Genomic DNA, 13,157 nt, shown 5'->3' with positions numbered 1-13,157 from the left:
TTGTATCTGGAATAATAAAGAACTCTTAAAATTTCACAGTTTAAAAGCAAACAATTCTATTAGATCATAGGGAAAAGAAACAAAAATAATAAAGAAAGAGATGGCAAAACCACATGAAAAAAAGTATTTGAACTCCTTGCAATTAGGGAAATTAAAATTAAAATTATAAGGTGATACTATTACATACCTATTTGGATGGCTAAATATAAAATAGGCACAACAAAAAGTGGTATTGAAGATGCAAAGAAAGAACCATTCTTACGTTGCTGATGAGAACATGCAATGAAACAACCCCTCTGGAAAACTCTTTCCCAGTTTCTTTTAAAAAATCAAAACTGAAAATAGCCTATAATTCAGAAATTACACTCCTAGGCATTTGTTTCATAGCAATTAAGACTTATGTTTATACAAAAACCTATACGCAAATATTTATAACAGCTTTATTTTTTAATAGTCAGAACCTGGATACAAACCAGATGTTCCTCAGTGGTTAAACAAACTGGCGTATCAATATCATGGAATACTACTCAGCATGGCTATAAAAGGATAACATGAGGGATCCTTATGGTGGTAAAAATAGAAGTGGAGGGAATGCTGCTCCCCCTGACTGTATTAATATCACTATACTGATTATGATCCTTGACTATAATTTGCTAAGATGTCATTGCGAGAAAAGAGGTTGAAAGGATTGGGAGCTCTCTTTGTATTATTTCTTACACTGCATGTAAACCTACAGTTTTCCCAAAATAAAATGTTTAATTAAAAGTAAAACAAATTTAGGTAATTTTGTTAAGTTTCTCCTTGTTTTTAATAGGAGCATCCACACGGTGCCTATTGCTTACATATTTCAAAAGTAAGAATGTTAAGACGTAGAAAATCACACAAAGCAGCAACAGAAGCAGATATTGTACTTTCTGTATTTTCCCTGCTTTTCTCCGAAACTGACTGTAAAATGGTCTGTGACAACGTTATTTCAGAGGTATGTGCAGGAAGGAAAAACCATTCTCAATTGTTTCCAAATGCCTTTAATTTACATGATTTCAACAATTCAAAAAAGTATTTTACTTCTAAATATAAACTCCCCTGTTACATAAAATCTCTTTATATTTTATTCTTAATACAAAATAAGTGCAGGATTTTTATAGTTAATTTAAGAAGCAGTAAAAAGTATCCAGAAGAATTAAAAAACAACTACCCATAATCTACTACCATAATCTAATATCAATTATCTGACATTTTGTTTTATTTCCTTACCTTTTCTCCATGTATTTTTACATAGTTATAATTATGCTGTGCATAATATTTTGTAGATTTATTTTTATTTAGAATTATAAACAAATATTTAATATTTGTATAAAATTACAGTTTTCCGCCAATTTTCTCATCCACTTTTCTAATTTAAGACAATTGGATATTTAAGTCTTTTTCACTATTACAAATAATGCAATTAGATACATTTTCCTACCTAAATAATTCTTTATGATTATTTTTTATTCTAGCTTTCAACAGTGAAATTAAGGGGTCAAAATATATGACTATTTTAAATTTCTTGATTGATATTACTGTTGCTTTAGTCAAATCCCTTGTCTGGTACTAAAAACTTGTTGATGATATCTATTAAAAGATATTTAAAAATATTATCTCAGGAAGCAGAGGAAAATTAACAGGCATAATTACAATTACTATTCTTGGATTACCTCCGGATATATGTACCTTTCTCTCAGAATATGAATTTCACTAATGGCGGAAAAATCACCTTTGGAAATTGTGCTGGGTGGAGACTCTACTGCACTGATACATGCCATCCACTTAAATAAACCTTGCTGTAGTGTGCCTTCCTGCACTACAGAGGCTAGCAAGTTTAAAACTATACTTTATTTGCAAGGTTTTCTTGCATCTAGGGTTGTGAATGCAAAAATATATTTCACTAGTTTATTGCTCTTGAGCAGAATTTTGGAAGGTGAAAGTAAGGCAAATGTCATCTTCCTGCTTTTCTCTTTCCCAGCATGCACAAGGAAAAGGTCATGGTAAGACATCGCAGAACAGCAGCCATCTGCAATTCGAGATGAAAGGTCTCAACAGACACCAACCCTACTGGCACCTTGATCTTGCATTTCTAGCCTCCAGAAGTGTGAAAAAATAAATTTCTTTTGTTTAAGCCACCCAGCCTGTGCCCTTTTGTTGTGGCAGCCTAAGCAGATTAATACAGACTCTCTTTTGAAGACTGCACAGCAGTCTTAGAAGACAGCGATGCTACCTCTTTTCAGAGCAAAAGCAATATGTTTATTTCCCATTACAAAATCTTTAAGAAGACTTGCCCTTTCTCTCAGATACAAGTTTTAACTTTCGGTCTTTAATTCTTACTCTGGGTATAGTTATATATGTAGCAACTAGAAGAAATATAAAAGTGGAGCCTACTTACCTCTATGAATTCCCTCTCCCCTTTAATATTTTCTACCTTGATCTTATTGAGTTGGTAAATCACATTATGGACTAGAGTAAAATTATATCTAAAATATGAGCAAAAAGGCTCTGCTTATGTTTCAGATGAGATCCTCCTTGAGTAGGTAAATATATTTTGTGTTATACAGTTGAGCTGGTCTGGATTTTTTTCTGCTTTTATGGGTTCTGGATGTTTGAGGTTACTAGGTAGTTGGTGTGTGGATAAGTAGAATATCCACATGTTTAACTATGTACATCCATCTACTAGGGCTCTGAAAACAATCAGTTTATAAACCAAGTAAACAAAATAGAGATGAACACTTCTTAGGTATATCTACATGAAGGAATTTGAAAATTATGAGACTTCAGAGTTTTCAGATGCAGAACTTGGGAAAGTAAGAACCTGTACACTAAAAAACTAGCTTATACAAAAGAAACCTTTGTACGTTTTTACTAATGACTAAGTTTGATGTAAGAACCATTTACTTCATATCATCTTCTGACCAAAGCTCAGTTTCTTACATGTGACTTTGTCAGTGGAAAAAGGGCTCTTTCAGGGGATCTGGAGGAAACCATTCCAAGGACCCACGCACGGGAGATCGTGGTGTGGCATGGTTTGCTCGGCTGGATATAGTAGCTGGCCCCTGTGTTACCAGTTTCCCATCTCACTCTGTCCCACCATGGAAAAAGTCCAACCTTGTCCCCAGAAAGGCCAAACAAAAGCCAGTGTCCAGTGTTCATGCTTCATCTTAAACCCTGGTCCTGTAGAGTCCACGTAGTCTGCTGTGGGCCCCAGTAGTTGCTAGACCCATACGGTCACTAGTGCCTTAAATAAAGAAGAAGCAAGGGTGTGCTTAGTGAATTTAGTAAACATGTTCAGGAATGACCTGTGCTGTTAGCAATGATTCTAAGGAATTATAGTTGTTTTACTGGACCTTTTAAGCTGACTAGTTAGACACAGTTGAGACTTACATGTTTTCTATTTGTGGTAACAACAGTAAACCTCATCAAGCATTTCACTTACTGCCCTGTGATTCCTGGCATCCTTGTCTCCTGCCTGGCAAAGCCTGGTGATTAGTTCTGGCCAATTAGTTCTGGGAGTGTTAGTTGGGTGATTTGTGTGAATTCAGGGACTGAAGCAGCATAAAAAACTGTTAAAGATTGAAGATTCTCCAGTTCCTCTTTGCTGAGATGATACAGCTACAGCACTGAGGAGCCTCCATCAGCCTGAGTCCTTGCCACAATGAGGAGCAGAACTCCCACCAATATATGTAGCATAAGCAAGGCATAAACCTTTACATTCTTAATGCATTGGGTGTATGGGTTTAACTTACTGTCATGGCATAAAATTTGGAGGGACCACATTTTCAAACATATTTTTCTATATGAATTGTGAAATTTAATTAAGGCATTTCTGTTAAGAATTAGAATTGAGTGCACTGAGGGAAGGAACTAGGTTTTTATTAGCAGAGTACCCAATTTGAGGGGGCTGGGAGCATTCCTGCTCTGAGCCAGCCTCATCTGCAAAGCACAGAAAACCAACCACCTCCAAGACCAGAGTCAGCGTCCAGACCCCTCGCCCCATTTAGCTGTCCTTTTGGCGGCCAGAGATGGCAGCTACATGAGCGAGTCTCCCTCCTCAGACTCTCTTCCTCTCTCTGGCGCACACTTGTGGGTTTCAGCATCGCTATCACCTCACACGGCTCCCTCTCTCCTGGTGTCTGGGGTGTGCCACCAGATCACGCTAGATCAGCGGTTCTCAACCTGTGGGTCGCGACCCCTTTGTGGGTCGAACAATCCTTTCCCAGGGGTTGCCTAAGACCATCGGAAAATGCATATATAATTACATATTGTTTTTGTGATTAATCACTATGCTTTATTATGTTCAATTTGTAACAATGAAAATACATCCTGCATATCAGATATTTACATTACAATTCATAACAGTGGCAAAATTACAGCTATGAAGTAGCAACAAAAATAATTTTATGGTTGGGGGTCACCACAACATGAGGAACTGTATTAAAGGGTCGCGGCATTAGGAAGGTTGAGAACCACTGCTCTAGATGGTCAGGTAGGGGAAGCTCCAACCATGGGACCTAAGAACATCTTCAGGCTCCTGTGTCCTGGGCTGCTCCCAGCTCCCTGTGCCGCTCTCAGCGCGAAAGAGTGGAAGCAGTCCAGGGCTCGCCGCACAGCAACCCAAGGGCTGGCGCGCTGGGAGGCACACATCTCGGCCTGGGACTCGGCTTCCAGAGCGGGCTTCGGACCCTGTGAGGCCTAAGCCCTGAGCTGCCAGTCCGCCCGTGCAGGGCAAAGCAAGAGAGCGGTTTCTGCCTGCCTTCTGTTTTAAAGCTTCCTCCCCAAATTCCTCCTGCTATGGTAGTGTCCAGCTTTTCATCCACTGTGGGCCTTGTAGGCCACATTTGTCTTGGCCCCTCTTCCAACTGTCATGTCGGGAAAGGGGGTAGTCTCCGCTCATGCACAGCAGCACTTGTTCTCAGCCGGGATGGGGTCGTCCGGCCCCCGCGGCTCCTGCAGGGGTTGTGCAGCTCCAGTACTGGCTGCGATGATTGTTTATGGTAGCTGAGCCAGTCAGTACCTTCTCCTGAGTAGCCCCTCCCTACTAGGAAGACAGGGGCTACTTGGTTGTCGGGGCAACGCATGTTGGCTTGTTTACAGTTGCTTTTGGGCAATCTCCCTTCCCTGGCACTTCCTCCCTTTGGAGAAGGCAGGCTCTTCAATCTGCCACCTAGGCAGCTCTCCCCACCCCTGCCTTCTCTTGGTGGGACAGGGAGCAGGCTCTTGTGCTGGACCTGGGTTGTCCGGATTTAGGGTCTGCCTCAGTCCCCAGCAACCTTGTCAGACCGCCTGGTACAAACTCACAGAAACAGAGAACAATGATGGTTTTCAGGGGATGGAGGTGGAGAAAATGGAGAGATGGTGGTCAAAGTTCTGGGAATCGAACATATAGTATGGTGATTATAATGAAAATATATTATATACTTTAAACTTGTTAAGAACATAGATTTGAAATTTAAAATCCCGCAAAGAAGGTAATTGTGTGATGGGACTAAGGTATTAACTAACCTTACTGTGGTACTCATGTTGCAATATATGTGTACCAAATCATCCCATCCCATACCTAACCCTACATACGTTATGTATCAATGATAGCTAATAAAGCTAGGAGAAACAGGAGAAAGATTTAGTTGGTTGAGACTGTCGTTAAGCATACAAATGTACTGAATATGCAATAAATATGATACCATGGGTCTCCCTCACATTTAGCATCCTCTGCCTGACATGCAGATCTTGGTAAAGAATACCATTGAATATAGATGATAACTGTTAGGTTTGTGCCCAGAAGAAGGGAGGAGTCGGGCGGACCAGTTCAAAGACTTTATTGAGGGATGTTCAAGCAGGCAGCTGAGTCTGTGCAGACTGCAGCAGCAAGGGAGGCAATAGAGGGATTTTAAGGGCTTGGAGCAGACCCCCAGGGGGATGGACACCATGCTCATCAGCTCCAAAGTCCAGGATGTAGGTGAAGCAACATTGCCCTCTGGTTAGGGATGGTTGCTGTGGGAACAGGATGTCCAGGAGATTTATGGCCCATGTTTCTGGGAAATGCTCGAGGGAGAAGGAAACCGATTCTCAACAGGATGCAGGTGGCTATGCCTCAGTTGCCTCGGGTAGTCGGGTACTTGGCCAGTGGTGGTGGTGCAGACCCTTTTAGTTTCAGCACAGGTGTTGGCTCAGGGCCTGCGAGACTGCAGGCCACAGTTCCCGAGGACACAGTGACCACTGACCATAGCCTGTTTTGCAAATCTTGACACAAACGGTAGGCTTCAGGGCAGACAACATGGGGTGTCTGGCCCTAACTATGGCATGATCTTAAGTAATCTCACTTAACAGTCAGGAAGATACTTCATCTTGTATACTTTCAGTTGAATTGCAAGAAATTAACGTATTGAACCAACTCAACAGTAGTGTTTAACCAATACATTGAGGGTCAAACTGATAACAGAAGATTCCTAACTTGCTTTATGTAAAATTCAGTGTGCAATTAACCAAGTACAGAAAGAGCATCTTGTTCAACCAACAGATCCCATTTTCTTATCTCATAAGGGAAACTGCTTGAATATCCAAAAGTTTCGCAAGACTGGATACGTCTTGCAGAGAGTTTGTATCTAACATTTGGCAAATGTTATGAGACACTAATTTGGAGAGAAGTCCCTAATTTAGTGCTCAGATCTCAGTGCTGCTGGCAGTTCTAATCTTCTGATAATGCAGAGCCAAACTGTCAAAGTAGAATTCTGAACATTTGAAAATGTTCCTGATGGGAAACAATCTTCTCACTTGGAAGTGGAACTAAATCTATATTTATAACATGAGATGTTTTACTTTTGTAATAGGTTGTAAAACAAGCCCTCTTGGTTTATATTTTAAAATATTAGAAAAGCTTCTCTTCCTCATAAAATATTTCCCAGAGTTAAACAAAAAATCAGATATTCATTAGAATAAACCAAGCTACATAAAGGAATTCAGTATTGGTGGTAGAAGACTTTATTTAAATCTGATAATGTACTGTTGATAGGCAGAGAAGGAAAACTCTGACTCCAAAAAACCTCCGCTGCCTTGCGGCATACCTCTTCAGGGGAAAGGCTAAGGGAGTAAACCCCGACAGAAAATCCGGAGCCGGAGTCCCTAAGGCGGTTCGACGTTGTAGTCAACACCGGCAACTCCTGCGGCGCACCTGAACCCAAGCTGTATAGACTCCGTCTTTCCCTTGGACCCTTCAGCTGCGAAGAGAGGGGGGGTGTGCTGCATGGGCAACAGCAGACCCTCCATATCACCCTGCCCAGGCTCTGTAGCTTCAGCTTCACTGGAGAGGACACTCCAGCGTCATCACAAGATGTCGATTCAACACGGGAGGAGACAGATACCGTGTCACTCCCGAGTTGGACTGCACAGCCATTCTCGGCGGTGCAGATAGACTCTTAAGAAGCTACACCATCGTCTCTCGAGACGGACGGCTGCCGACGACGACGACTGTTGATAGGGGAACTCAGGAGTTAAAGATTTTGGCCTTAGTTGATAGGCTTAAGTGATTAATGGAAAAAAGGTCAGTCCCCCTGACTATATAGTCAGATATTGCATGTTTTAAAAAATTCTTGCCACACACCTGTTAAGAATCACTGCTTTAGACTGAGCTCCAGGACATGTGACTTTTTTGTGTCTTCTATATCACAAGATCCTTATTTTTGGTCACTGAGAGAGTGAGGTCTTAACTATTTCCAGTAATAATATGTTTTTCGCTCTGAGCCCCAGTTCCCAAATCTGGGTCCCCAACTCAATTTCAACACACCCTGAGGCAGCCACATTGTCTCCCTGCCATTTATCTACTCTTACACCTAATTTTGGCTTCCCCTTTCAAGAAGGGTCTGCACATGTGTATACGTGGTGGTTAAGCTTGTGCACCAGGCTTCCACTTCTGCATTTCTCCGGAGGTGAACCAGTAGAATTCTCCTGGTGGTGAGCTGACAGAAGATCCTGGCAGGAGGAGATTTCAGGTAGGCAAACCATTGACTTTTGACATTGAAATCTGTGGTGGAAGACCAGTAATACATTGTTCTCTTTTTATTATTTTCATGGAGGATTAATCCTGCAGAAGTTACGGTAAAAAAAAAAAAAAAAAAAAAAATTACAGCGTAGGTAGTGTGTATCCAAGAGATACATTCTTTGCTAGAATCTGCTGATGTGTGAAAAAAAATCAAAAACACTGCAAATTTACATCATTGGGTGTTTGAGTTAATTCCAGGAATCTTTTTTTTTTTTTGATGTTATGAAAGTACTTTTATTAACATTCTCTTACATGTCTTCTCATGCCATACATGAGAACTGGTCTAGGGTGTATGTTTAAAAATAAAATGCATGGGTTATGGAGTAGGCTCATGTCTAACTTCAGTAGGTTAATGCCAAGTGAGTTTTTCAAAGTGATTGTACAAATTTACAGTCTCACCAGCTGTTTATATATGTTTCTGTTGCTACGCATTTCACCAACAGCTGGCATTGTAAGACATTTATTTTTTATAACATATGGGTGTCAGATTGTATTTTGTAATTTATTTTCCCAAGTACTAATGATATTGAGTGTCTTTTAAAATGGGTATGAGCTATTTGAGTTTTACCTTTTTGTGAAAGGTTTATATCTTTTTGCTCATTCTTTCTATTAGATGTCTTACTGCTTTTGTGTTCATTATATGTTCTGGATGTGCATTCTTTGTTGCTTATGTGTTGCAAGTATCTTCTTCCAGTTTGGGGCCTGTCTTTTCATTTATATTATGATGTGTTTTGATGAAAAGAAATTTCAATTTTGTTAGAAAAATTGATCAAACTTTTAAAAAAATGATTGCAATGTTGACGTCTCAAGAAGGCATTTTCTTCTGCAAGGTGATAAATTATTTCTTCAAATTTTATTAAAGTTTTGAAATTTTGACTTTCCTATTTAAATTGTGAATCTATCAATAATTGATTTTTGTGCACAGTATAAAGTAATCAATTTTCCCCTTAGACTTTACTAAATATAACTATTTCACCTCTACATGCAATTTATCACTGTCATATTAGGATAGTACATATGAGTTGATCTGTGTTTCTGCTTTCTATTCAACTGCATTCATGTGGTTAGCTCCATAACAATGACACAGTTTAAATGCTAAAGTTTTTAAATGGATCTTGCTATATTAAGCCCCGCAAAGAGTCAGCTTGAGGAATATCTTAGCGAATTTTGGATCTTTGTTCTTCTGATGCATTTTAGAACACACTTATCAAGTTATCTTAATATATTTTTACTTATATAAGTTCCATTAGTCTCTTTTTCAGGTCTGTCCAGTCATATTTGATTATTTCTTATTCTTAATTCAGACCTAGAATTACTTCTTTTATATCTTTAACTATATTAACAATATTTCTATTTTTGGTTGATTCTAATATACAAAGACTCTCTAGATCTGATTCTCTGTTTTCAGAGATTCATGTTCGTGTTCATTTTTCCTTACTATGAGTTGCATACATCCAAGATGGACCACAGCACCAAGTTGGGGAAATAAGAGATTGACCCGATTCACTGTGACTTCTCAGCTCCTGGCTAGGATTTTTGGTGTGTTTTCTAAGCTTTGTTTTGGATATTTGGTCATTCTTTTTCAAATTTCTATATGCCACTCTAATTTCAAAATTATATACTATTAGATATTTGGCTTTTTTTTTCCTCTTCTTTATAGTGAGTGCAGAGTAGCAGTTAAGACTATAGACTCTATTGCTATACTGTCTGAATTCAAATCTGGACTTTACCAGTTACCAGCTCCACAAAGTAAACTTTACTTATTTGAACCTGTTTCTCACATTATGTTAATGTAAATTTGGTTGAGTGGTATATTGAGCTATGGGTAGTATTGAATGAGCCAATGCATGTAAGGCATAGTGAAAGCTTGTAAAGAATGCATGGCGCCTAGGACACAGGAGCAACGGAATAAATATTGTTTATCATTAGCTCTGTTTTCCTTCTTCTCTGACATAATCGCTATTAATAAGGGTGTAGATTGACTGACAAGTGGTTAACGTCTTTGGAATTGCTGGTGCCTGTAACCCACTCCAGAAAGTAAAGATGAAGTATTGATGGGGGAAAGGTTCAGTATCCATAGTACAAAGAAGGGCCGCCTGCAATCATCTCAGATATACATGTGGGTTCAATGGCTGCCTCAGGGCAGTCCTGCCCACTTGAGGATGTTCTTCTGCATCCCCAGGAGGTCTAAGGTATCAGGGCAGTGAGAATTCAGCAGAGCTAGAGATCTCTAGGTCCTCTAGAAAGTACAGATTGTTAGGGTAATTTCTATTGTCTTACTCTTCAATTTCATCTCAAAAGGACAATCATCTTAACTCTCTTTTCCTTGTTTATTTCTAAAGAGATACATTATTCCAAGTGTTTTTAGTGATAGGTCCAGATAGAAGTCTTTTGGAAATGTGAGCACAAAGATAAACTCTAGTCTTAAGTTGTTTTGTTTAGAAGATTGAGAGACCAAGTGTATGTAACTTAATGTGATAAAAAATGTCCCTTTTTCTTCTTAGCCTTAATTTAAACATGTTAGATGAAATTAAACTTGAAAATGTAGTTAAAAAAATTTTTTTTCTAACAGTATCTTTCTCCTAATAGCCACTTCTTTTGACTCTCCAGGAGCTCCTTGGCTTGTCACTACTCATTTCCTCTGGTGTTTGAAACTGAGGTCCTCACTAAAGCAAAAAGGATTTCACATCCCCCTCTTTCTTTCAGTGCTCAGCTCCAGTGGTAATATTCTTGGGGATTATCATATACTATCACTGTTAAAATATTCATTAACACATTGAACCATACTTCTCAGTATAAAATGATTCTGAATCTACTAATTAGTCAAGGTGAGACATTTAGCACATTAAATTACTTTTACTTAGTTTTACTGCTATTGATGGCTCAGCTTATTATTCCTGAACAACTTTTAAATCTTTAAAAAACATATCTCTGCAGTGCCTTAAGAATCTACTTACACTTATGACTTTGCACTTCATTTGTTCTTTTTCTACTTCCTTGAGGTGTAAATGTAGGTCATTTATTTGTGATTATACTTGTGTCTCGAGGTTTAAATATCTGATGTTTAACCTTACTGTTCTGATTTGTGCTTAACTTATGCATGTTGTGCACGTTGTAAAGAGACTTGAAAAATAAAATTTTCTAATGATGTTTTGTTTGTGAAAACAGCACTAGAGAAGACTAATTTTGGAGGAATAAACTGCCCAAATAGTGTGTGCCAGGATCAACTCCTCACTCCCCTATCCCATTACTTGGGCTGGTTGGACTGTGCTAATATATATCTATCCCCTGGTTAAAGGGAAGCTCTTTTAAGCTCAACCAAGAGAACGACTTTGAGATTTATGCTTGAAATTGGGTTTATATTTCAAGGGATCTGGAACCTACTGATGAAGAGATGACACCCTGAAACTCACTTCTCTTTTAAAAGCTATTCTTAGATTTGAAAGAAGACAGAAATGACTTTTAAATGAATACTACCTTTTAAATGATCCTTAAAACTACATTGTTTAACAATCACAAAACTTACCATTCCTTGCAATATATTTTTTGTTAAATGATAACTAAATGTATTGTTCTTTATTGAGATAAATATTTGCATTATGGGTTAATCTTGAGATTGAGAAAAGAGTTACATGAGAAAACAGACTGGCAGTAATAAATAGAAATTTATGAGGGTGATTTTATTATGTGTATCAATCACAGTGTATTTCAATGGCCTCTCTGGAGTGTTGTTTACAATTTTCACTCCGTACCTAGATAGAAATTTTACCGTGGTTGATCCTGTTTATCCAGTGTCAGTTCATGACTCTCATTAATCTCTACTGCAGCCTACCTCAGGTCTTACATATACAAAGAGGATGCTGTTATAATTACTTCCCCCAGGTACCTCAAAGTGAAAAAAAAGTACATTGGAATAAAGACTTTGATCTGCAGTTAAGAAATACAATTTATTTCACAATAGTGCACACACAGTTATGTGCACTTATGTATTGCAGCTAAAATACAATGTCAAGAAATAATGCACACTTTTACTATTTAAAACTTTCTAAATATTTCTATTTTGTTTTATTGAAAAATATTAGTTGGGACACATAAAATTAATGATTTATAGTTTAAAAGATGCTCTTCTAAAAGATCTCTACCTAGAAGGAAAATATACATTTAATTACTAATTTTTTAAATAATTTTTTATTTTGCACTTATATTTGACAGACAATATTATATTAGTTTAAGATGTACAAAATTTATTATTAGACATTTATATAACTTATGATGTTATCACCTATTCTAGTACCAATCTGACACCACATGAAGAAGGACCTCTCCTTCCAAAATGAAATTATCTTCTGGGCTTCCCTTACTAGATGAGTATGCCATCTGTATCAGTGTACCAACTGGTGTTGTTGTGAGAGGCTGTGTTTGGTTCCAGCAATTTTTTGAAGAGTCTTTCAACAAATTTGCTCATTTCATGATGGATGATTTATGAGTGCACCTGTCCACACTGTGTTGAGTGTTCAGTGGTGTTTGACCAAAAATGACATGACTCCAGTGCCTCACCTTCCCTATTCAACTGCTCTCACCCCAAGTGACTTTCTTCTATTTCTCTAGATTAAAAAAAAAGTTGTTAAAGGGAAACATTTTGCCGATGTGGAAGACGTGAAACAAAACACGTCAGAAGCACCACAAGTCATCAAAATCAATGAGTTAAAAAACTCGATAGGTGGCCCCAAATAGTGACCAAGATCAAGGTCTAGACAGACATGCTGTGTCTCCTCCACAACTAAGAAGAAATACAACTACCTCAAAACTAGAGACAACCAAAAGTTCCAGAAAATCGAGCTGCATGAAAGTCCAACAAACAAAGTTGTAAAGAAGAAATACTCATCCAGACAGGTAGGAGGGGCAGAGCCAGGGCAGAGAGGATGCGGTGTGGTGGTGGCAGCAGAAGTGGCAGCAGCAGGCTGGCAGAAAGCACAGTCACATATTTTAAAAAGTAGGGAGGGACACCTGGGGAGCATTCCCAGCATCAGACCAGACTACACAGCTCACGGTTTCAGCACCGAGGAAAATAAAGCCTCATTGCTCTGACTGT

General features: G+C 38.5%; 1 long non-coding RNA gene across 1 annotated transcript; it reads left to right on the top strand.

The window, feature by feature from the left end:
* Positions 1–870: 870 nt before the first annotated feature.
* Positions 871–2,158, top strand: LOC150020746 (uncharacterized). The gene is made up of 2 exons (XR_016509886.1): positions 871–979; positions 2,006–2,158. It is a non-coding gene; the product is annotated as an uncharacterized LOC150020746 (long non-coding RNA).
* The last annotated feature ends 10,999 nt before the right edge of the window (positions 2,159–13,157 follow it).

This window comes from Furipterus horrens, unplaced genomic scaffold, assembly GCF_987537825.1.
Source record: "Furipterus horrens unplaced genomic scaffold, mFurHor1.1.pri manual_scaffold_1, whole genome shotgun sequence".
NCBI classification, from domain to species: domain Eukaryota; kingdom Metazoa; phylum Chordata; class Mammalia; order Chiroptera; family Furipteridae; genus Furipterus; species Furipterus horrens.
Note: the sequence above shows the minus strand (reverse complement) of the source record. Positions and strands in the feature narration are given on the sequence as shown.